This window comes from Mauremys mutica, chromosome 7, assembly GCF_020497125.1.
Source record: "Mauremys mutica isolate MM-2020 ecotype Southern chromosome 7, ASM2049712v1, whole genome shotgun sequence".
NCBI classification, from domain to species: domain Eukaryota; kingdom Metazoa; phylum Chordata; order Testudines; family Geoemydidae; genus Mauremys; species Mauremys mutica.
In genome coordinates, this window is record NC_059078.1 from 21884240 (window position 1) to 21910651 (window position 26412).

General features: G+C 52.5%; 1 protein-coding gene across 5 annotated transcripts in view; it reads right to left on the minus strand.

Moving 5' to 3' along the window:
• The window catches only part of PLXNA1 (plexin A1), a 290782-nt gene that overhangs the window by 189210 nt on the left and 75160 nt on the right, over positions 1-26412 (minus strand). The window lies entirely within an intron of this gene.

The window sequence follows — 26412 nt, forward strand, 5'->3', positions numbered from 1 at the left end:
CAGGACTTGTGACCCCAATGCATTGACCTGGGACCACCAGGGCTACTCTTATGCACAAGAAGGGAGCCCACTACATTGCATGTAAGCACTGGCAGCGTGCCCAACAGCTGGACCAGACACGAGGGCTGCTCACTGCCTGATTCCTCTCGCCCCCAACTCCCTCAGTTTAGGACTCCACAAGCCATAAAGCTGTCATGAGTCACTGTGCTCCACAGAGGGCCACCCACCGGGTCTGGGCAGAACAATCCCACTTCCAGCAAAGCTCCACCACATGCAGATAACCCCAGGAGCCTGCAGGGCCCTGAAGCCCATCCTCAAATATTTTCAGGGCTTGGCACAGTGCCGCCAATGCGATGGGTTACGCCCCTGCTGACGCCTGCACCACACTGCAAGGCAGAGAGCAGAAGGGTGTGGCTGTTTCATCCCTGAGGGGACTCCTAGCACTGGGAACTCCAGAGCCTCCATGTAAACCTAAGCCTGCAGGTACACATCCTTCCACACCCTGCATTCCAAGGGCATGCCACACTCTTCAAATACACTGCTTCAGAGTCACCCCCCTCTCCCTGGGTGGCTGACAAGAGCTCCTCAGGCCCAGCTGCCTGTGGTTAAGAAATGCCAGGAAGCAAAATCTTCCCACAGCCACTTGTGCATGCACAGCTCAGTCCAGCCTGGGCTGCCCCTCTAGAGAAGATGCCCAGCAGAGCTTCCTTAGAGCCACATCAGCTCAGCCAAAATGGAAGCAATAGGTCCAAACAACAGGAAAGAAAATCCCTCCCGCCCCCCCCCCCCCCCGCCCCGGCTTTCTTGTTGCACCACTCCATGTCGGAACCACATCTCTCACCTGGAGTCCCCCCAGTCACACTGCTCTTCTCCCTGATGCCGTGTCAAGTTCTAGCCCTGACACTAACGGATGGGAAAGAAGGGGTTAATGCCAACCCCACAGGCGAAAACCATCTGTTCCCTTAAGGATCTGGGGAGCAGCAGAAGTAGCAGCTCCCCGAACTCCATGCCCTGTCAGACTCCGCACCCGAGCCATGTCGCACATGGGCCAGTGCCAGCCGCACACACTCTCTTTCCTGTGCTAGTGCCTCCAGGGCACAGACCGGATGAGATGGTGTCTCAAGGCAGAATGGAATGGGGTGAGGCAATCGTTCCTCTGCCCTCTCTAACCCCACAATATCCATGCTGGATTCCCCAAGGCCTTGTCGGGGAGGGACCTGTGCTGGGTCCTATCCCACCTCCCCATGCTAGTGCTGTCCAAGCGAGGGCCCTATATCCCATGTCTGTCAGCAGGGTACCTGCTCCCGTCTCAGCATGGGCTGAGAACTCTGCTCCCCCACCACCTCAGGCTGCAGCCCAGCGCGGTCACCTGGCTCTCACTGCTCTGGCCACGGCCCATATGTGTTACAGAAAACACAGGCTGGGCCTCCCCAGCCCCAGCTCACCTCCAAACAGACCATTCCCCCTGACTCCAGCCAAAACAGGCCTTCATCTTTTCCTAAAGCTAGCAGGGCAATGCATTCTAAGGCAAGGAGGGGCAGCGGGAGCCTGAGCCCCAGAGGTACAAGCACCTACCTCCCCCACTACCACTAAGGCTGTTGAAATGAAATGACCCAAGCCAATGCATGGCACCACAGGCACTTTCACTCAAGCACCACAAAGGTGGCCTACAGGCCTGAGCACAGGCTTGGGAGCTAGGGACTCCAGGGCTCGAATGCCAGCCCCAACACACTCGCTGGGTGAGTTTGGGTCAGTCAGGTGTTCCTCCCCCCTCCCCCATTCCCCGCCTGCATTTCCACATGCAACTGGGATAATCCTGACCCACCCCCTGGGGCTTGGGAGTCTTCACGAAAAGGCCTGAAGTTGGTGCTACCAACACATGACTCTTGCTGATACAACTGTTTTCCATAGCTAATCCCAGCTACAGTCACCTTGGCTGAGACTTGGACCTATTTTTGGAAGCTTTAAAGGCACACAGAGTGTGTCACTTTTTTCTTCCAGAAATGTTTCATTTGCATTCTGTTCAGTGGCTGCTAGGTAGCTTTAACCAACTTTAACAGAAAACAAAAAACACTCTCAACCAAAGAAAAAGCCAGGTGCTCAGTCTCCCCCCTGGGGCCTGTGCTCACCCACCGTGAAAACCCAGCAGACGATGCTACCACTCCATCACACCTTCCACACCAGGATCACAAAGTGCTTTACAGCCACTGAACCTCATGTCTCCCTGTGCACCACTCTGCTCCTCACTGTATAGATGCAGGCAATGACCTGCCCTCTGACACGCAGAGTCAGTGACTGGGCATAGAACCTAGGAGTCCTGTCTCCTAATCACCTGCTCTGACTACCTAAACACCCTCTCCCAGAAGCAGGAATAGAACCCAGGGGTCCTGACCTCTGAGTCACGTGCTCTAACCACTATATCAGTGTTTGCCAAAGGGTGGATCCTGACCCACCAGTGGGTCGGGGGAACATTGAGATGGGTCGCAATGTCCAGGGCCAGATTAACTGATCACTGGGCCCTGGTTTAGGCAAGAGAACCCTGTACACACAGGAATCACTTCACCTACTACTGAAATGCAGCCAACTCTGGGGTGGAATGTGGCATCTGTGGAAAACAAGAAGTAATTACTAGATAGAACTATTAGAAGTATCAATAATGCAGAAAAAGCAAAAGTGTTCAATAAATATTGTAGTACTGTATTGGGGGGGGGGGGGGGAAACAGTTGAAATAATCTAATCATATGGTGATAACACACTTTAATGTCTTCCAGAAATACTAGTACAATGGAAACCAAAGTTACTAAAGTTAGACTTCTTTAAATCATCAGGTCCAGATAACTTGCATCCAAGAGTTTTGAAACAGCTAGCTTTGGAACTCGCTGGACCATTAACGTTAATTTTCAATAAGTCTTAGAACCCTGGGGAAGTTCCAGAAGACTAGAAGAAAGCTAATAATGTTGTGCCAATTTTTTAAAAGAGTAAATGGGATGACCTAGGTAATTATAGGCCTGTCAGTCGGACATCGATCCTGGGCAAGATAATGGAACAGCTGATCTGGGACTCTATTAATAAAGAGCTATGGGAGGATAATGTAAGTAATGCAAATCAACATGCATTTATGGAAAATAGATTCTGTCAACTAACTTGATATCTTTTTTGATGAGATTACAAGTTTAGCTGATAAGGAAATAGTGTTCATGTAATATACTTAGACTTCTGTAAGGCGTTTGACTTGGTACCACAAAACAATTTGATTAAAAAACTAGATCGACATAAAAATAAAATGGCACACATTAAGTGGATTAAAAACTGGCTAACTGATAGGTCTCAAAGTGCAACTGTAAATGAGGAATTGTAATCAGGTGGGCCTGTTTCCAGTTGGGTCCCGCAGGGATTGCTCTTGGCCCTACACTATTTAATATTTTTATCAATGACCTGGAAGAAAACATAAAATTATCAATGATAAAGTTTGCAGATGACACAAAAACTGGGGGAGTGGTGAATAATGAAGAGGACAGATTGCTGATTCAGATTGCTTGATAAACTGGGCGCAATCAAACAATATGCATTTTAATAAGTCTAAATGTAAATCTATACATCTGGGAACAACGAATGTAGGCCATACATACAGGATGGGGGACTCTATCCTGGGAAGCAGTGATTCTGAAAAAGATTACTGGGTCATGGTAGATAATCACCTGAACATGAACTCCCAGTGCAACACTGTGGCCAAAAGAGCTAATGTGATCCTGGGTGCATAAACAGGGGAATCTCGAGCAGGAATAGAGAGGTTATTTTACCTCTGTATTTGGCACTGGTGCAACCACTACTGGAATACTGTGTCCAATTCTGGTGCCCACAGTTCAAGGATGTTGATAAACTGGAGAGGGTTCAGAGAAGAGCCATGAGAATGATTAAAGGATTAGAAAACACGCTCTATAAATAGTGATAGACTCAAGAAGCTCAAGCTATTTACTTTAAGAAAGAAAAAGTTATGGGGTGACTTGATTACAGTCTATAGGTACCTATATGGGAAACAAATATTTAATGGGCTCTTCAATCTACATAATGATTCTCAGCCAGGGTACATGTACCCCTGGGGGTACGCAGAGGCCTTCCAGAGGGTACACAACTCATCTAGATATTTGCCTAATTTTACAATAGGCTACATAAAAAGCACTAGCAAAGTCAGTAGAAACTAAAATTTCATACAATGACTTGTTTATACTGCTCTATATACGCTACACTGAAATGCAAGTACAACATTTATATTCCAATTCATTTATTTTATAATTATATGGTAAAAATGAGAAAGTAAGTAATTTTTCAGTAATGGTGTGGCTGTGACACTTTTGGTTTTTTATGTCAGATTTTGTAAGCAAGTAGTTTTTAAGTGAGGTGAAACTTGGGGGTACACAAGAGCAATCAGATTCCTGAAAGGGGTACAATAGTCTGGAAACTACTATGAGAACCACTGATCTAGCAGATAAAGGTGCAACACAATCCAATGGCTGAAAGCTAGACAAATTCAGACTGGAAATAAGGCACACACTTAATGGTGGGATTGCTTAACCATTGGATCAATTTACCAAGAGTCATGGTAGAGTCTCGATCACTGACAACTTTTAAAATCTAGATTCTCCTCTAAGAATTATTTTGGGGGAATTCTGTTGCCCACGCTATACTGGAGGTCAGACTAGATGATCACAGTGGTCCCTTCTGGTCTTAGAATCTATGATAAATAGCAGCTCCAATCAAATAGCTGTGTCACTCGTGTTGCAATTTCAGCCACATGCTCAAGGCCATCCAGGGCAGATGCAGATGGCCTTAAGTAACAAACTTTATCTAAGAGATTAAACCCACTGCCTAACTCCCCATTCAATATGAGTAACCATCTTCCTACCCTGTCTCAGGAAGCACAGACCTGGGACAGGATGGGACAGGCAGCGCCAGAAAATATCTCCACCCCATGCAAGTTGCTCAGTCTGACCCATCAGGGGAATATTAACATGCTGCAGTATTCAAGACTCTTGCTTACAGCTGCCCTGTAGCACAGCAGCTTTTGGCTGACACATGCACCATCACTTGTCCTACCTGCACTGTCTCTTGCAGCCAGGTCATCTAGGGAAGGATATGCAGCATTTAACCCTTTGCGGCACTGCCCAATGTTCCTGGTACATTACTCTGTTGGAGGAAGCCATTATTTCCACCCACCCACACAACTGCAGGGGTAATGGCCTGCCAGGGCCATTCTGGCACCATTGGTGCCACTTTACTTCTTCCTGTCATCAACAAGGCTGCTATTCCTTGCCACACTGGTGCCAAAGTGCCTTGGCGCTCCCATTGCTAAGCCTCTCACCCTGTAATTATACCCTACAGCGTGGTGCCAGATGGCAGACACAGGGCTGCCCTGGGCTATGGCTCTCCATCAGCAGCAATGCTGCACGGGGAGGTGCGACAGGTGCCCACATTCCCCAGCTCATCCCTGAGCAGAACAAACATCTCCCCTAGCCTCACCGCTAGGCAGATGCATCCACAGGGCACATACCACATGCCCAATGCTAGGCAAAGGGGCTGACACAGGGCAGCTCCCCTCCCCTCAACCCCTGTGTATCTCCCTTTGGACATGGCCTCTGAACATACTGAGTGGAAGGGGACTTCTGTGCCGCTTGCCTGCATCTGTGTGTGCATTTCTAGGGCAGCTCTTCAGTGTCTTCAGCCTCCTCCCTAAGACCCAGTGCGCTCATGTTTCAGGCTAAGTTCTCCTGGCTTTACTGGTTTCTGACACCTGCCCGTTACAGATATTCAAGTGAAATCTCCCTCTCAGCTGTTCATTCTACAGCCATTTTCTTTGCCTACTCTCCAGACTAAGTGGAGCCATCTAAGAGCGAGCAGAGAGTGTGAAAGGGTGGCAAAGGGCTTGAATTCACCAGAATTTTGTCTCTGTAGCTTTGGGTTCAAATCCTGCAAGGGAGTTGAGGGGGGGGTCACAAATGGAATGAGTTGGAGGGGCTCAGCCGAGTTCTCAGGAGGCATCTGCTCTTCTCATCAAGCCAGCAAACAGTTTGGCATAACCAGGAGCCTCTACTGCAGATTAGGATTGAGGTGCATTGGCAATGCAGCCTTAGAAAACAGGGCTTGAACAGTGCGGGAGCTGCAGGCCAGAACTGGTCAAGTTGGGAGGATGGAGCAGGATTGAAATAGCAGGGTTCAGAGACCAGGACTGAGGTGGTCAGCAGAGCTAGGTGAGGAAAGCTCCCTTAACTCCTGCCGGCACAATTCTCTAGCCAGTGCCACAGCTGCTCAATCAGCAAGGCCCAGATTCACACACAAAAGTAGGAAACAGTATACAAAAGCATCTGTTTATTGCTCCTTTGCATACCTGAACCGAGAGCAGCTCTGCACTAAATCTCATGCATCTAAAGCTCTCTCTATGCCACCGTCAGGCAATCTGTCACGGTGCCACTGGTCTCAGCAGGACTAGACGACACAGTGGAAAATAGGCCAGTGCTCCACCTATCCTGGCTCTCCTGCCATTGCAACTATCAGCAGGGCTGCACCAGGGAGAGATTTCCCCAAAAGTCCCAGTCACTGCAGGCCCAGCCTACGAAGCTCCTTAGCGCAGTAAACACCCAACTAGCAATGCACGAGTTAAGCCTCCAGCCACAGGAGAGGAAAGGGTCACTCAGTCGAATTTTGTCACCTAATTAAGACTCTGTTAATCACCAAAGGCAAGGTAAGCAACAGATGCCACCAAGTAACCGGTGCCTGGCACCCAAGGGACACTGGATTCCATGGCACAAACCCAGCACATACTTGTGCGTGATTCTGAGCTCCCTGCCCTCCAAGCAGATCTGCTGCCACCTCTTCTCAACTGCTTTGGGGCTAGTTAAATATGGGGGCTCCTCTCCCCTCCCTCACCCCAAAGGTCACTGCGTGGAGGTCAGGGTGACTTCCCCCTCTTGGGCTCCTCCACCTGGGGAAGAGCCTTGGGGGGGCTGCCAAGGCTCAGGGAACTGAACAGGACTGGAATGATCTTGTGCACTCCAGGCCCTGCAGGGAACAAGCCTAGCCCAGGAACCCAAGTGGTCCTCTATGGCCTCTCCTGCTTCCCTAGTCACCCACACCTAAAAAGGGTGCACTGGGCCAGTGACTGTAAGAAGAAGGGCAGTGCCTTGTAATGCTGGGAAGGGGCAGATGCAGGAGCAATCCCACCCCAGCACTACAGGATGATCATGGCACTGCATAAGAAATCCCCCTGCGCTCCCCATGCACCTGCTGTCTGCCAGCATGCCACCAGCCTGGTGCTACGGCTCCTTGCACTATCCCTGCTCCTTCACAGCACGTACCTACCATTGGGGTTCAAGTGCAGTTTGGAGGCGGGGAGCTATGGCATGTTCCCCATGTCACTGAGCACTGGCGGCACATGAGCACATGCCAGCCAAACTCCATGCCTGCAGATGTCTCCATTACAGAATCTCCCTCCTGGGGCATGTGTGAGGCAAGGCAATCCCAGAGCTTCAAGCTCCCCACACAGAGGTTATGGGGTATATCAAACAGCTAGAGCAATTCAGCCACTGGAAGGCAGAAGGGGGGCGTTTAGGCTCTTGTGCTACCTGCTGGTCCAGCACAGCAAAGCTACAACAGCATCAAAGGGCCCCCAGTGCATCTGGAGTAGGATAGAGAATCCACATGGGGCTCACAAGCCTGGGAGCACCCAAGTGCTGGAGCATCGCTGGACATGAGAACAATCCCGTGGGACCCCAGGGGCCTGCGGATAACGAGAAGGGGCGGGGGAGGGAGCCACATGCCGTTGCACCAGGAATAGGAGGGTAAGAGACACAGGCCTGGCAGTGCATTGTTTGTTGGGGAAAAATACAAAAGGTGCAGACCTGGACACACGTTCTCCCAGCTTGGGAAATTCATCCACACCCCCTACATTGCTAGCACCTACATCTGGAACCCCCAGCCGGCCCCTCATCTCCCCTCCCACACCAGGACCCCCCTCCTCCTCCTCCTCAGCCAAAACGGCCCACCCTCTCACCTCTCCTAAGGAGCCACTTCTCTGAGAGCTGGTCTACTCCTAGAAAGGGAACAATGTTCGGACATCATTACATTCCCCCTTGTCGAGATTTGCTTTATTCTATTGTTTTAACATCTGGGGCAGGATACCTCCCTGCCGGAGCCTCTCTTGGCCTCCATACCACACACCCTTGCCCCCAGGGCTCTCAGACTGACCCCCAAAACTGCTGATGGGGGCTACCACATTCCAGGCACCCACCCACTCTCCACTCCCCTTCAGCATTCCCAGACCTGACAGCGAGCTCCCAGCAGGCACAATCCCACAGGAAAATACCCCCTACCATCCCTGGCATCACACCAGCTGTCAACAGCCTGGGCCAGCAGGCCCAGCCACTTTCATATTGTCTCTACCCCGGGCTTTAGGCATGCAAGAGCTCATCACTGTGCAAAAGCTGGCCTGACCTGCTTGGTGATCTCTCAACTCTGCCCTGTGACCCAGGGGAAGGGTCATTTGCAACTGTTTGTATAAAAGAAAGAGCAAAGGTTATTACCCCGTGAAGACAAGCGACCTTTCAGGAGCTGGAGTGTTTCTGGGATACTCAAAGGAGGATGAGTAAGAGCCGCAAAGGCCATTGACCCTAGGGGGCATGCAGGGGGCCAGTGATGCCGGGCATTAGGAGGGGCAGCTATTGATGCTGGGCATGGAGGGGGCTCAGCTGCAGGCTCCCCACCAAGCTGCTAAGTTGGGAGCTCCATATGGAGCCCTGTCATGCTGGCAGCCCGTTTAACAGGCAGGCTTGGTGTGAGCTAGGGCTACTTGGTACCAAGTGCAGCTGCATTGTCTCTGCCTTTGCTGCAGGGGGCACTGCCATTCAAAGACGCCTGAAACTCCGAACGATGGTGCTGGAGGAGCTGGGTGCTCCAAGAGAGGTACAGCCTAGCCAAAGACAGGACAGACTTTTTCACAGTGGGATCCCCCAGGACTTAGATCCTCTCTACGCTGAGGGGCAGAGCGTGAAGTCCTTCGGCAGGGGGCTGACACTTACGGGATCTTACACCCAGCCCCATGACTGAAGTGTCAGCCCAAATAATAATGCTCCTTGGGGAGCTACACAACTGTTATTCCACCCCACTCCACAAGGCCCACGGTGGTGCACAGAGCAAGGATCAGGGCTCGAGGACAACCCTGCTCTTTTTGCTATTGCTGGGAATAGGTCTCCCCGCACCCTCGGATACTTTGCTGCAGCAGTACCCATAGCTGGTGTTTGCTTTGTCGAGGGCCAACCAACGTACATGAGCCTGTGCCACGAAGACTACTTATCTAGCTGTGTCTCAGTCAGCGGGTGGATAACCCTCACCCCCACAGAGATTACACCATGGGCAGAGGGATGGGCCCAGGCTTTAACATCCTCCAGGAAACCAGTAATACATTCCCCTGCCAGGACCCTCCCTACAGCGGGGGAGCGGCAAGCACGGAGAACATGCTCCCCACTTGGGGAGCCCCAAAGGGCAAAGAGATCAAGGAGCGGAGATTAGCAGCGCAATCCTGAGGAGCCGTTCAACGTGGTCAGCCTTAATCACGGAAACTCTCTCTAATGCCTGGCCCTGGATCCACATGCCCCAGAGCGGCTAATACCTGGGGCTTTGCCTTAACAAAGGACCCCAGAGCAGGCAGCACATCCGGGATTAGGGGGAGGAAAGGCTGCTCAGCCAGGTTTGAGCCAAATAAAGTGTAGGGAAAGAAATAATAATGCTGATGAAAAGGGGCGCCTGGGGGCAGTGCTATTCAGCTCCAGACCTACCCCACCAGGCAGCCAGGAGCAGAGGGGAATTTCTCATTAACCCTTTCCTAACCCAGGTAGCTGCAGAGCCCAGATCCGCACAGTAAAAAGCCCTAGGTGGCAGGGCTAGGGGGTCTCCAGTTCACAAAGGCCCGGAAAAGGCCAAGTCTGGGTAGCAGTATGGCAAGATTTGCCCCCCACCACTGGGCATCAACCCTGCCTGGCAGAGGCTGCTCTTGCTCTACACCTTAGAGGACAACAGCTCTGTTGGGGCCAGCCCCACTCTAGCCTGTGTTCAGAGGGTGAAGCACTCGTCTTCAGCAAGATGGCATGCAGACCCCCACCATTCACCATATGACCAGCATCAATCCATGCTGGCCAGGACACCTGAAGCCAACGGAAACGTGTGTGAGCTCTGCAGTCGAGCAGGGAAACAGACCCAGTGTTCAGTGAGGTGAGAGGAGGAGAGTTGGAGGGGTGCACACATGTGCAAGAGGGGTGTAAGTGTCTCCCCCAGCCCAGGGCCTGCATATCGCAGGAGTCCAGAGTAGCGCACAAACTGTCTCATTAACTTTCATCCTATTAAGCCAGTTTCATGAATTTAACATTGTCCTCGGACTATTGTTTGTCTGAAAATTAAATTACAGCAACATTTGTTCTTCCAGTGAGTTTATCAACCACAAATGAAGCCAGAGGAGGGTGGAGGCAGGAGAGTAGGTGGGATGCCACCGCCCATCCAACTGCAGGACTCCCATGCCAAACAGCTTTCGGTTAGGGTGGGAAACAGGGCTACCTTATTCCTCCCCTGGGGGAAGAAGCCTCCACTGTGCTATTTATGCAGACCAAAGCACAGCAGAAGAGGAGAAAGCAGCAGAGATGCCTGAGACGCACAGGAACTGCCAAACCAGATCAGATGAATGGTCCAGCTAGTCTACAGAGTAGACAGATGTTTCAGAGCAAGGTGAAAGAAACCACCATCATGGACAGTTATGGAATAATGTGCCCAGAGAAGAAGCTTACGATAAACCTTTAACTGGGTCATCAAAGGAGGAACCTGTTAAGAAGTGTGAGCCTTTTTTAAAGAGCTGGAGGCTGTAAGATGAACGGAAATGCTCTCAGGATCTTTTGATTTAGTTCCATTACTGCCCCCACTCCAAACAAACACTCTCCCCTCTGCAGTGTCAGTAACACAGACAGCAACATTTTGCTCTTTCAGGTGAACCAGTAAGTGAAACAGAAGAGAAATACATGTGAAACTGACCAGTTTAAGTCTGGGTCACGGTAATGCAAGATAGTAAAGAAACAGCTTAAAGGCGAACAAGTCCTTTGCATTTTTAAAAGTCTGGCAGTTTTATAAATGTAGGCTATTATTCAGAAACCCACAAATAAGGTCATATTTAATAAAAAATTGATGGTATTTTTAAACCTGACATTGTCTCTCTCATTTCTATTCAGATTATGCTAAGTGAAAAACAGCTTCCATCAAATACACAGCAGTAACAGAGTTGCCTTCCTATATTATTTACATTGCTTTAGCACCTATATACCTCAGCCAGTTAGGGTCTCCATTGCATCAGGAACTGTACAGACACGTAGCAATGAGAGATGGAAACAGCCTATTAGATTATCCTGCCCTTCTCTATGAGACCAACATGGGATTGTTCCCTGTAGTCTGTTCTCATTCCCAAACTCATGATCTGCAGAGCGCAGGTTTGTCACATGATGCTGGCTCACCTCCTCCTTTCTTGCTGCCAAATTGCATTAAAAGAAGCTAAACATCCATTGAATAACTTTGCTACTATTGCTTTCCAAGTGGGCAATTGCTGTAGTTGCCACAGGGATGTTATGAGATTGCAAATGGTCTCATTTGTAATCACAAACGGAACATTTTTATTACAAATACAGTCCATGCTAGGAAAAAGTCTGGGAATCCCCAAATCCAGCACCAGGTCTGTTCATGGATTTCAGTGTCCCAAGCAATGGGGCTCCCTCTGCCCAAGGTCCCCCCTTCATCTCCCCCCGGCTTTGCCTCATCATCAGGAAGATTTCCCTGCCATTTAACCTCTACTTTCCTTTTCTTGATTTTTTCATCCCTTGATTCCAGCACTAGGGCAAGAGGGGGTTCTGGGTGAATTTCCCAACCTGAGAGAGTATGTGGCTGCCTCTGCACTTTTGTATTTCTCCCCAGGAAATGAGAGAATAATGACATCATCACTGGCAAAAGAGCTGATGATATGTAGCTGGCCACCTGTGAAAGCAGTGCCTCCTATTAGTCAGTGGTCAGAAGTGCACCCCTCACATACCCACAATGTGCAGAATACAGGAGGGAAAGGAGACAGGACTGTCTGCAGCAGGGCAAGAGATTTCAAATATTTGAAAAGGACAGACAGATAGTCAAACATCCCAGGTCTGAAACAAGGGAAGAGGAAATGGCACCTAAATCCATCCCAGAACCATGGCCTCTGGGGCGTTTAGGTACTCCACTGCCTCCGTTCTGAACTCCCCCACCAACTCTGACAATGCCGATCACTCCTGATGTGCTGCACCCCCCTACTCCAGTCTCAGTACACTCCTGAGTGACTACGCCAGTTATACCCAACCCCGCGTGGGTTTAGTGATGTGTCCAGTTGAAGGATTAAAATGAGAATCCATCAAACTAATGTCACTTGTAAAGAACTGTCATATAAAATGCCAAATATTATCATGGCCTAAGCCAAGATTAGCACGCAAGTCTCCTATGGCTGGAAGATGCCGTTCCTTATCCCGTTAAGCCTAGTGGTATGTCTAAATCCCACTACCTCATCTTTGTCTCTGCTGCCATGATGAGCAGAGCCCTCGGGTGCCTGCTCTAATGTGAGGTACTCGGGGATTATAAGCACGGCCTTGATTGTGTGTTTGTTGCCTTGTTCCGTACAGGTTAAATACAACCTACACAAGATCGAGACTGAGGAATATGGCCCTGCTGGACTTTAATCACAGCACAGCATGCCATGCACACTTCCGAGGCATCAGGGGGACTGGGTTTAGCTCCTGCCCCCCACCCTCCACCGCAAAATAATCCACCAGCTCTCTGGTGAAACAAATGTCTCAAGCTGCTCCCCCAAGGGGATCCGCACTGATGTGCTCTCTTATTAGCAGCAGGCCGTGTGTTACAGAGCCCTGTCAGTTACCACCCTCTAGCCCCATTTCTGCAACCCCCCATCTCAAATTTCCACCCAGGCTTTTGATCTCCAAGGCCCTGACTAAATCTCCATTCTTGGCTGTATCAGTTCAGCCATAAGGACACCTGCATTTTCCCCATTTCAAAAAGACCAATTGATCATTAATGAAGGCGAGGGAGAGGGATAAAGGGATCCCAGCAGCAGCTTGTCTCAAGCCTTCGCAGGCCCTGGCCATGCTGCTGGAGTGTGTGCGGAGCGCAAGGCCCCTGTTGGGATCCATGCAATATAGATGAATGCACTGCAAATATCAAAAGGCTCTGAGAATTAGGATGGGCTCCAGCAGCAGCCTTCAATCGCTGAGGAAGCAGCCAGCATCTCAGCCCCTCGTTCCCAAGCCCTGCACATTCCTCTCAGTCTCCCTGCTGCCTGCACCTCCGTTTCACTCTTGATTTATGATGGATTTCCCTCCAAGGCTGGAGGTCTCCTCAGTCGCATGTACTGGTAGTTGCCATAGGAACCGCAGAGGTCAGGCCACAGGGGATCAGTAATGGCTGACTTACCCGGTTGCCGCTATCCGTATGTGTTGTGGCCCTGGGACACGCACAGGCCACCCTTGCTACTAACCCACAGCTCAGCCCAGCCCAAGGAGCTACTGGAGAAGTGGCAGGGCTAATGGGTTCCAACCTTCCTGCTCCCCTGGGAAGTCAGGATTTACCATGCCGGCCAAAGCATCACAGTGCGTAATGCAAAGCCAGACCCCTGCAGGTCAGTCTGTGGCAGGGCCGCCAAGGCCAGACAACAACACTCACCCCGTAAGGCAATGGCCACACTGCGAAGAAAGTGTGTTCGTAACCTGGCTCAGCTAACTCGGGTTAAAAGAGCAGTGAAGACACGGCAGCTCAGCTTTTAACTCAGATAAGCAGCATGAGTTCAACCCCAAGCTGCCCTACACTCATGCTGCAACCCCAGTTAACAGCCAAGCTGCCATGCCTTGACTGCTATTCTAACGTGATCTAGCCTAAACCAGGTTAAGAACACCCCTTATTCTGCAGCATGGCCACAGCCTACAACCTATTCACCACCTTCCCCAAGACAGGCCAGCAAAGAGAGGCCAGAAGAGGGGCAGCCAGGGACTAGCTCTCAGGAGTGCATCCCCAACAGTGCCTCGCTGTGAGCCCTAGACTTCACTGCCTCCACCACTCCCTCCTTCAGCTCTCCCCAGGGCCTGTCCCAACCCCCCTTCTGGCAAGTGGGACCTCCTCATCCGCTTTAGTCTCTTGGCACCCAGCTGAGCTGCAGCATTACGTCCAAGGGCATTAGCCTTGCTGTCCCCAAAACCCTAGCACCATTGCCTTTTCCATCCCCCCTTCTTAGCCCGTGCCCTGGCGCACCAGCACCCCTGGTCTCTGCAATGCCAACTCGAGTAAAACAAAAAACAGGTGGAGCGGAAAGCGACTCTGGCAACTGTGGCACAAGAAGCGGCTAACTCCTCAATCCACTGGGGGGCAGGTTTCCTCAAACAGGCAGCGGGTTCAGAAAGGAACTGAGAGAGATTCCTCAGACATCATTCATCTGTGCTGGTCAGGACAGACAAAGGCCTGCCTGGATACCAGAGCTGCCCCTTTCCACACCAGCGATGTCTATAGACCCCCTGCCATCTGAATAGCCACCTCCATTACCAGCCGCGTGGCTCCCCCTCTCCTTTCCCTTCAGTGGGATGCGGGAGCTATTCTCCCGCCTGAAAGGCCCAAATTAGTCAGCGTCACAGCCTCCGAATGGACACAATGCTTCTGACCGAGCTCAGGACCAAGCTCATTTCCATCTCAATGGGGGTGGCTTTTCACCTCAACCCATTCCAACCAGGGCCATCCCAGTGAGGTCCCAGAGCTCATCGCAGGGGAGTCAGGGTCACAAGTGTGAGACAACAGCCATGAAAAGGAGGGAAACAAACTGCTTGGCAGCCTCATGCTCCAGAGGCAAAAAAGCACACTCCAGCTGGAGCCGTTTCAGAGACAGGAGTGGGGGAGGGAGCAGTCATCCCTAGGATCCGCCTGAGCCCACACTCCCACATTGTCCTGGGCTTCGGGAACACATTTGCCAGGCCCATTCTGCTGGGGAAACGCACAGAGAACCATACGGACCACCAAGCTGAGCTCACACTCTTCCCCCTTCCAAGGTGGCTGCAGCTGGGTGTCAGGCCACAGCTTTGACGGAGGGATGGAGAAACTTGTCCCCGATCCCTTCAAACCCGACAGCCCGCATCAGCCAGGGGACAGGAGGAGAATCCTAGGTTTGACTCTCCCTCAAGGGATGCCCCTCCTGGGCCCCTGCACTGATCTGAAGGAGCCAACATAGGCCGGGGTAAAAAGACCATTTGTGGGATCATGTGGGAATTTTAAATCCCTGGATTTCAGGAAACACACAGATCTTCTCTCTGCTTTTTCCATCTCCTCCCTCCCTCCCACCCACCACCACCAGCATCTTCTTGCCTGTTCCACATGTGCCAATCACAAGCCGTGCCAGAGTGTTTGCAAGATGCAATCTCCGGCAGAACCCTCCACTCACATGCCCCCATGGTGGAGCTTGCTACCAGAAGACAGGTGCTCTTTGCATCCAGTGGAAACTCAAGGAGCTAGCCAAAGGATTTGCCACAGCAGGCGAGTACTTTGGTCCATCTTGTCTAGGGACCTGCATTCAGCAGCGTCCAGTGCAGGCTGCTTCAGAGGAAGGCCAGAGGAGCCCCCAATGCAGCTGAACAGGATGCACATAAGGAGACCACTGCTTCCTGACGCCTGAGGTGATCATTCTCTGCCCTGTAGCAGCACATGCCATCCTGTGCCAGGCTGCTAATGGCAGCATGGACGAAAGTGCTCATCCTTTTTCCAAATCCAACCAGTGACTCTCTGCATTGACCGCAAATTCAACAGGCCCCTCCTTTGTACCCACTGCAGACACCTTACTGGCTGCTGTGCTGCCCAACTGGCAACCCCTACAGGTGATTTTGGCACATCACTGGAAGAGGGGCTCATTGAGCTGAAGGCTCTGCAGAGATGCCCACTAAGTGGTGGGACGCTAGGACCCAACGGAGCAGCCTCCTGCCTCAGAGGGTGTCGCACAGCTCTTTTGCCTTGCTCCTTTCTCCTGGGGCTGATGAAGCACAGCGGCCACTGATTTATAGCTCTGCCTCTGACCAAACCCGAGTGGCGAGGGACACAGGGAGCAGGGGAAGGGGAGGCACATTCTCCCCTTCCCTGGGTCTATTGTCAACCTAAACATGGCAACAGCTCCCGCCAGGCTCCAGCGAGAGGGATGATTTGCGGCCACTTGGTGCGATAGCTCACTGGAAGCAGGAGCGATGCTGCTGCATTTCTATCAATACTGTTCTGCTCCCGCGTGCTAGCAAGCTTCTGGGATGAGGACAGGAGACTGAGGGGACGGACACTGATCTCTCCACTCTTGCCAGTAAGGTCTGTGAGGTGCTTTAACACTATGCAGCAGCTGGAGGATGTTTCTTTGCCTCCTGCTGGGCACTCTATGATCTTTGCAAAGGCCTGCGCTGGTCCGTGGCAAGGTGAGCCAGAGGGCAGGGCACAGAGATGCAGGCGCATGCGCTCAGACACACCCAAGAGAACAGCGACGGCCCGCAGAACAGGCCACACAGAAAGGAGAGAACAGCGCCAGAAATCACTGCAACAAATACTAGGCCGTTATAATATGACTTAGACACACCTGGGACTGGTATAGCATGGGGCTGAGAGTCAGGATTGAGGGGCGTTGGCCAAGCAGTGTACAGGGGCCCAGTGTTGGAATAGCAGGGGGCTGCAGGTCAGGACTGACTGAGGGGCATTAGCAGAGCTGGGGAGAGGAGCTTGCCCAGCTCCTAGTTATATAAAGCCAAGCTTGCGAGGCAGATCCATTTTATGTATCCCCAGCAGCGCAGGAGCTGTGCCATGCCACCCCTTCTCTTTAGAGCTTGCTCCACAGCTTGGCCCCTCTGACTTTACTCAATCTCATCTCTTTGCTCCTAATTACAGGCCCAGCCCTGCTCATACTCCCCATTGGCCATAAACTCCCACTGGTTTCAGTGGGGGCAGGAGCAGACCCTCTTTCCCCCTTGCGCCTCACCCTCCATGGTGATTAGTGTGTCAAGCAATCCAGGCCAACCTTGGATGTTTTAATCTTGCTCCCTCTGGACCCTTAATTATTTTTATAGATCTTTGCTGAATTCCCTCCACTCTCTGCATCTTTCTGGGAATGTGGTGCCCAACACTGACACAGCTGGGCTCACCATCACCACAGAGAGGGACCATCTTCTTCCTGCTTTGGGGCATGCAGGCCCAAGACAGAATGCAGTGTCCCAGCCAGGGCCTCACCAGAGCTGTGGAGAAGGTGGGGGGCTGCCCCCTCTGCTGTGGGGCATGAAGTCTCTCCGAACACAGCATGAACTCACTGGCCTCTCTTGGTGCCATGCTGCCTGCTAGCTCCTCTTGTGCTTACAGCTGGTGATCGGCCCAGGATCTCTTCATGCCTCCCTGAAGAGTCCCCACACTGCAGAGCGCCTCTTTCCCTGGCTGCAGCAGCAGGAGAGACATGGCTCAGGCAGGCTCCCAAAGCTTTGATCTGTCTCGACTCCATTGCTCCAAACCCCTGACAAATGGTCACCTTCCCCGGACACTAAACCTGAATGGCTGGGCAAAGCCTGGTGGGTGGGGTGGCCCCCTCTGGCAGCCAGTGCTGGCTGATGGATGGCGATTACGCGGTGCTCTGCTTCCAGACTTGGAAGTGAAAGGAGCAGAGGAGATGTGCAGGCTCAGCACTTTCTGAGAGGAGGGCTTGCTGCTCCCCTCACACCGTGTCTCCGGCTGGCAGGGAGCCAGACTCCGAGCCCTGTTTCCTTCATTTCTTCACCTGTCTGCTTTGTGCTGAGTACGGAACAGATGGGGAGAGAAGTTACAGCCCATGAATCAAAGGGCCCTGGCCAGCCGGGAGGGGGGCTGGGCGGAGCCTGTGACCACACAACAGCCTCCCCTCCGTCCCCAGGGAAGACCGTGCCACTAGTCACTAGCCACTAGCGCCCTCCTGAAATGCCAGTAGCGATTCAAAGGGTCACTAAAGGGATAGGCAAAAAAGGGGGGCACAGCAGCATCCTTGGTGAGGCAGGCGCAATAACCTCCAGCCCAGAGGTGTCAATCCAGCCAGTTCTCTGCCTCTTGTCAAGCGGGATGCGTCAGGACTCTGTCCCACTGAGACACCTGGGGGGGGAGCGGGCGGTTGCTGCCAGCCCTGTCTGTGGCTCCTGGGCAGCTCTCAGAGGCCAATGGTTCACAAGGAATTTCTGATTGTTTCCTCTAACAATGAAACATCCTGTCGGGAGCAGTTCGGCTGAACAAAGCCAGAGGCTGATGAGCAGCGAATAAGCCCCCTTCCTCACAAGCAGGAACCAGCCAATGCGCACAGCAAAGGGGCCTGGCCCCCATGGCGTGCTCTGGAGACTCCCTTCGCTCCTCCCCAATACCCAGCAGCTTAACAAGCCACAGCCCCGAGCCTCCACCCTGATTAAAAGGGCTGGAGCTTAAAGACTCCAGCGAGTGCTCCCGAGGGGGTGGGGAGCAGCCAAGAGGTATTTGATGGATTCACTTTGGCAACGCTCAGCTACCTTGTCACGCCAATAAACTTACTGCTATTGAATGGAGAGAGGCAGACAGACAGACAAGGCCCAATTCTTCCACCGCAGGATTCGAGACACCTCCAGAGAAGTCAAGGGGATCTAGTTGTCTTCTGTAGTGGGAGAAGAGGGTCCCCAGAGAGGAGGGGGCAGAGACAACCACAGAGTAGGGGAGAGACAGAGAGAGAACAAAAGGCCCTTGTGCAGCACAGACAGCTGGCTTAGCGATCTCCAGTCCGAGGGCCCAGCTCTGTGCTGCTTGCTACACAGAACAAGCCCCAGGGCTGTGCGGGGAGGCTCCTTCCACATGAGAGCCATATGACATTCCAGACTCAACAGGGCAGCCCAGCACCCACAAGCCAAACCCTTGGGGCAGCTGTACGGGGGGCAGGGGGAGGCGCGGTGATGGGAGCAGGGAATGTAAGGTTTTTTTAACCTGTTCTAAACCCTTCTGGGATTTGCAAAGGCAGTAATCCCATTGGGAGCAGGCCAGAGCAGCGCCGGCGTGTTGACCCAGACCCCACTGCGCGTGGAGCATGCTATTCACCCAGGGCTATGGCAATCACAGGATTCCCCCACCCTACACACTGCTGTGAGGTTAGGGAAGCCTCTCACATAAGGCCTTGCTACAAGGAGAATGTCTCTGGCAGCACTCCCCAAGGGAAGGCTAGGCCAGGCATTTAACCCATTCACCGCTAGGCCCTTCCCCCACACTTGTTGGGCCTCCCCTGCCCATGGACCTTCAAGCGCAATCTAGGGAACATCAGGACGTACCCGGTATAGTTGGCAGGTGCCCTCTGCCTGGGCACACCTCAGCACATTCAGTAAGGCCCAGTGTTGAAACTGGGATTTCAGACAACAACAACAAGACCCTCCTAACTAGCCCTCCCTGTAATTCAGGGGCTTCAGTCGAGCTGTTGGGTCAGGGCCTGCTATGATAAGAATAGTAGGGGGCTGCCGGTCAGGACTCGGGCCTGGGCAGACGCGGGGCAGAACAGCAGGAAATGCCCAAGGGGCCCAGAACAGCTACAGATCTACACCAGGCCCAAGAATGGGATTGACAGATCCACTGCCAGATGAGCTGCCCCCACTAGGGGCCTTCCACACCAAAGCACTTTGTGCAGAGCTAGGGGCATAGCACGTGCCGCCAGGTCACCCCCACCTTTCCCTTAGCTCCCCAGTTGGTATGCAAGGGTGGTACAAGGCTGCTGAGAGGATGGGTTTGCCCACGTCAGCCCATACTGCTGGGAAACACTGCTCATCCCAGAAAACAGCTGGCACCAAGGCCAGGAGGTAAATGACTCACTTCCATCCATGGCCCAACGCTGGCTCTGAAGGCATCACCCAGCCCTCCTCCTCCCCTTTGCAATGGCTACGACTGCCCGCAGGGCAGGGGAAAGCAGAGTCACAAGGAGAGTTAGCACGATTTTTACAAGTCCCAGGAGCCAGGGGCTGGATTCCACATGTTGGACACACCATGCAGCCAGCAGGGATAGGGAATGAGGCTGGAGCTCGCTGGATGCACGCCAAGGGGCGACAATCCATGTAGCATGGTGCACTACCCAGGGCTGTGCCGGGCCATTTGGTCTGTGATCTCTGCCAGATCTCACCCATCCAGAAGAGGCTCCACCTTGCACCATAGGGTGCAATGGACAAGCCTCCAGGGATATGGAGGATTCGTTCCAGCTAATCCTGTGTCTGTGCGTGTCTGATACCAAGAAAGGGAATGCCATCCCCTCATGCACTGACAGCCTTCAAAGAGGTGGATGCCAGCCCCAGACACTGGCGTGGACCCAACTCTCCATCAAAGGCAAGGGTTCCGGCATGGCAAATCAGCGGGGTTCTGGCTGATCCCTTCACGAGGTAGCTCAGACAGGGCAGACACACACACTGCTTCAGCTGCTGAAAGGCCCAGCAGTGGCTGCTCTGCTAGGAGAGTGGGAAACCAAGCTGTCATTGGAGATCAGCAGCATCCCAGCTTCTCCCTTCAATCCCCACCACCATCTCAGTCCCACTGAGAAACACTTCTGTTGCGTCCTCTAAGCTGAATTGCATTCCCCGGGGAGACACCTTCTCCAGTGACCGCCACTGCCTGCATACAGATGGAGGAAGCGGCGGACTTCCATCCAGAGCAGTGCCACTGAAGGACCTGCAGGTAGTAGAGGGGGCAGAAGGGACAAGATAAGGCACCTTTTCAGACAGGCAACCGCCCCTGAGTGGCATCAGGGGCCAGTCCCTGCCTCCCTCAGGGAGATGGCAGGTGGGAACAGCCTTGCTTAACCACCAGCGCCCTGTCCCGCCTCAGTCTCTGTGTACCCCAGGAGTCCTTACTACTCCTCTTTCCAGCCAGCAAAGCTGGGACACCCAGAACATGACAGACAGATGCCTTGCACTCCCTGCCAAGCCTGTGGGGATAATTGTTGACCCACTGGGGGTGGGAGAGGGAAGCGCATTGCAATGGGAAAATGTTTTGCTTTTAAATCACTGGGAGAAGATTGTTCTCTGGGAGCAGAATAGAGGCAAAGCTGCCATGGGGGGAAGAGGGCGGAAGGGGGCGTGCCTGGCTTCCTGTCCTACCTCAGCAGCTTGGAATGCAGCAGGCTACTGATTCTTGCAAAGCCCTTGGCCAGAAGCACTTCCTCCCCCAAAGTCACCAGGGTCCCCTCCTTCCAAACTAGCGTCATTACCATCCCACTCGCACTGCAACCCTGCCAAGTAATTCTGGGGGTTCCCCCACCTTCCCCTGCCCTCCCTCTGTCGCCCCAGCTTCTCTGAGGACCTGCAAATGCTGGAGAGGACAGGGGGAGCTTGAGCCATGCATTCAGGTGGGAGAGTCTATATCTGGAACCTTAAAGGCAAAGCATCCACTGTGACCTCCTCCCAGGTGAGACCAGCTCTCACCAAGTCAGTATCCTAGAAAGCCTATGGCCACATCGTCCCACGCGGGGAGAATGGGAGCCCTTTGATCCTCCCCAGCACAAGGGATTGGGGGGGAGGGGGAGAGTACGTGTATATGTGTTTAAAGGGGTCAGGATGACCACTTAGCATGAACAGATAAATAACAGTAACAATAAAACAAGCAAAGAAGATGAGCCAAAAAAAGCAGATGTGGGGCCAGCTCAGCTTTGCCTTCCGTGGGAGAGAATAAACAAGCTGCAGAGAGTGTGAGCTCTGAGGGGGAGCAGACTCCAGACACAGACACTCCCTAATGCATTTGCGCCAAGGGCCATCTGGGTTCGGGAAGGGAGGAGGGTTAAAGGGATTACAGTGGCGACCGGACAGGCAGATCTAGACAAAGAAACGTCCCCCAAAATCAGAGCTCAGCTTGCTGCGAGAGCCACTCGGTCTGACACCTCTTGAGCCGTGATGCCAGGGAAAGAGCGATAGGCCTGGTCAGCCAGTCTCTCAACTGTGCCAGCCTTGGGAGCTCTCAAACACTCAGCTTTAACCCCACTGTTGCCAGACTTCACTATTGCTTCTGAAGAACAGCAGCACTGTACTAAGGATAGATCCTGCATAAAAGGGGCAAGGCAGGTCTTCAGCGCCAGGCCCACCCAGACCAGACTGATAGTGATTCCAAACCAGCCCGGCCCCTGCGAGGAAATTCAGAGAAGAGCACTGACCATGAGCAAAGATTTGTGGGGCAGGACGCAGAGCTAACCACATCTTGCTTGGCTCAGCAGGTGCTAAGGAAGGGAGTGGAGATCAAGGAGGAAAGGTCCATGTAGGGTGGCCAAGGGAGTATCCATTACACAAAATGTGATTAAATTAAGCAAAGGAAAATTTTGCTTGAATATTGGGAAATCTACTGGCCTGTCACACACCCTCTCCATATCAAGAGGTGTGAGCCCCATCCTCGGAGACATATGAAAACCCTGTGGAATACATCCAAAGGAACAAACCTGCATTGGCAGCTGGAGGAGAAGAGTGCAGCAGGTGGGGAACACATCCCTGAAGTGCCCGTCATCATTGCATCTGGGCACATATGATAATCCTTTGCCCGGTTCTCACGCTTTCTACCTGAGCAGCTCAAAGTGCACCAGAAACTTTAATAAATGAGACCTCATTGGTAAGGTGGGGAAAATGAGAGCGCAAGAGAAAAAGGATTTACCCATGGTCACAAAGCATATGCGGGGGAGGGGGCACGGAGGGACGGACAACGACACAGAACTCCTTGTCCCGACTCCCAGACCTGTACTTGACCAAAAAGACCATCCTTCCTTTCTAACAGATCTTTCCCAGCCTTTATTTGTACAAAACCATTTAAGAGTCTGGCTTGAAAAATCCACTCCTCCTCCCCCGTTCTGAGGAACCTTCCCCTGAGGAATGGAGGGGCTGGAGGCCTAGGCCAGAGACTCCCACTAAATCCAAGCTTTCATTTAAAGCAATTAAAAGTGTTTCTCATTCCTGACTGAGAAGACAATCCTTCCAAGTGAGGCCCAAAGCAACATGGTCCTCTCCCTGAGTCTGCAGAGAGGCAGCTCCAGGGCCTCTTCTCTGCCCAGTCCTTTCCCAAGGCGGCAGGAGCAATTCACAAGGCTTTGGCCATTTTTGCTGCAGCTCTTTGGATCCCTGTGGGCAGCCAGGAAACTACAAGATTTAGGTTAGTTTTGCTTTGCCACCGCTGCTTGGGAAAGCTCTGAGGAGAGCCAGGCACAGAGGCCTAGGCAGTAAGCACATGGGACCCAGCCTGAGAGACCTCAAAGGGGCCTGGTTTTCAAAAAGCGAGTGCTCAGTGCTGTCTGAAAACAAGGCCCTTCATTAAGGTGTGCACCAGGGTCACTAGTCACTAGGAAAATCTTGGCCTGGAGCTATTCATGGGAGAGGAGGCTAAGGATGGGAGAGATCAGGGGTTCTCAAACTGGGGGTCGGGACCCCTCAGGGGGTCACGAGGTTATTACATGGGGGGTTGCGAGCAGTCAACCTCCACCCCAAACCCCACTTCACTTCCAGCATTTATAATGGTGTTTAATATATTAAAGTGTTTTTAATTTATTATGGGGACTCGCACTCTGAGGCTTGCTATGTGAAAGGGGTCACCAGTAAAAAAAAGTTTGAGAACCACTGGGATAGATGAACGGAGGCCCCCTCATTTACCCCTCTGCTGAAACAGGCCTGGCAAGCTGATGGGGGAAGGGACAGGAGAATGGGAACACCACCAGACAAACAGCAGCCAGGAGGTAGGGCAGAGATGCACATCTCCTGCACATGACCCCTGGCAGCAGCAGAGCAGTTGGGGAAAGGTAGGTAGTGGATCCACCATCCCAACAGGAAGGAGGCTTGGGGGGAGGAACAAAGACACACTTCCTTCTAGCAGCCTAGAAGAGAGGGAGGACGCCACAGTTATCTGACACCCCCTATCCAGAGGCTGATATGGAAGATGGAGCCCCTGAGCAGGCTCTGGGAATAGCAACCTGATAGGGACCCCAGCACCCTCGCCTGTCCCAGCAGCCACAGGTCAGAGGGTGGACTTCTCACCAGGGCACTAGCCCTGGGCCTTTCTGATTTGGCCTCGCTTGCCCTTCACATCAGCTGTGAGCTAGGCAGTGCCTGGTACATCCTTCAAGCCCACTTGCAGGTAAAAGAATAAAGCTATTAAACCACTATGTACCCGACAGGCTCCCCAACACCACCTCCCGCCTCCGCCCAATGCACCGGGGAGAGCAAGAAAGCTGCTGTGTACAAAGCCTCAGCCAGCAGAACCCCTCCCCCACTTCCCATTAACTGCCTCTAGGATCCCACAGCTTCTGTTATAAATCATCTGCTCCCCTGAACTTTGGGCCCAATCCTAATCCCACCACTGGGCCAAATTCTGCTCTCACTGACTGTGGGGTATATCTGGAGTAACTCTCACTTCCCTCTCCCTACCAGTGGCCCCAGAGAAGCCATCTAAACTCCTATCCTGAAAAATACAAATTAAGACCCCAAAGCCCCTGGATCCCAACTAATCCCCTTCCAAAAGGTATTCACAGCTTAATCCTCCTCATCCGAGTGACAAGCCGGCTCCCTAAAGCCCTGAGCCTGCGGCAAGGAGGCAGCAGGGCACCCGCTCTGAACCCGCCTCATCTCCCTCATCAGTATTTCTGGGGACTCCGGCAGATTGGGGGCTATTGTAAGCTTAGGGCCAGCTGGCTGCTGAACGTAAGAGCTGATCCTACCTCCCCAACAAGTCAGGTGGCACCCAACGCTGGGTCAACCAAGGGGGCCACAGTGGGGTTTAGCAGAAGCCCTAAGGCAATGCCTAATTTGCATAATGTGGAACAGATGGCAGACACTGTTCCTAGCATGGAGAGGTGACCCCATGGGACTACAAGTCCCAGTACGCAATGCTCCATCTCGATCTGAGATGTACGTTTGGACAACTGTGGTAAGCAAGAATGAAGATACAGGTTACAAATAATGGTGCATTTTTTGTTCATGCCCAATAAGCTTATAGCTCCTGGTGCATTTTTCATATGACCACTAAGCATACGTGAAACTGCGTATGCATTCGGCATGTGCATATAAGCATCAGTTGGAGATACATGTTTGCATGAGCAAATTAAGTGCATCAGTGAGCACAGTTTTGCAGCTGCACATGTGGCTTTTTGCACATCAGGCCCATAATGTCCCACTTTGCAGGAGTATGAGACAGCCCCAAGGAAACCATGATTCTCCAGTGAATGTCAAGAGTGGGAGAGGGGTCAGCAACTGCCTGGCAAGAGCCAGAGTTAGGAATCAAATCTCATTTGCCTTGTACAGAGCAGATTTGCTTTGGAAACCACCAAAGAGAATAAAGAGACAAAAAGATCAACTCACAGTGTCACTTCCCTGGTTCTAAAAATCCAGTAAATCACAGGGTAAAACCCACAGGTCTCTGATAGGCTACAGCAGAAACCGGGGAGAACTAAGAGGAAGTGGCTTGCATCCAAAACTGGCAGTATTCGGGAAGATCATCCCCCAGTTACTCATCCTGGCAATGGCAAAAATTACCCAGAGAACACAAAACAACCCCATGACTGTGGAGAACAGACAGCACGAGGGTACTTGCACAACATTTCAGAGACGGGGCCTTCCAAAGACAGCCATGTGCCTGGTGACACAGCAGGGAAATCACCAGGCAGGGCCAACTTGTTTGGGGTTTCAATGGCTTGGTCTGCTCCACGCAGCATCCCATTCCTGCTAGATATCAGTCCTGTACAGCTCTGATGATGCTCCTCGCTCCTGACTTCAATACATCCTGCAAGTCCAGTCCTGGGCTCCCCACCACACAGCCAAGGGGCCTAAATCCTGACCTGCAACCCCCCTGCTAGTGCAATGGTCACACAACTCACCTCCTACTGCAGTTGTATCACCATCATAAACATCTATTCCCAAACCTGACTGTCCTGCCATCCGCTGCCAGTCACTCCCCTCCCCGCCTGCCCTAGGGCTCGGCACCGTTCAAAGCCAGCTCCTGTGCTGGAAGGCAGACTGGGCTCCTTATCAGTCAGTGGGAGAGGAGGATTCCGCGTGTGACACAATCCTCCTGCCTGTGCAGAGCCAAGAAGAGGGGGCAAGGGAAACAAGGGGGGAGAGGATGGGGAAGTGCAGGTCAGGGAAGAGGCTACAGCTGCAAGAGCAACAGGTGCTGACCAGCAGCCTAGCCTCTGAGAGGCAACTGTTTGCAGCCTGTCTAGGAAGCCCCTGCAAGCAAGCCAGCCCGCGTGACCCTTTCCTGGGACAAAGGAGAGTTCTGTCTGCAGGCGACAGCCTGGGCAAGTGCTTGGAGCTGCCATCCAGGGAATGTGCAAACAGAGCAGTG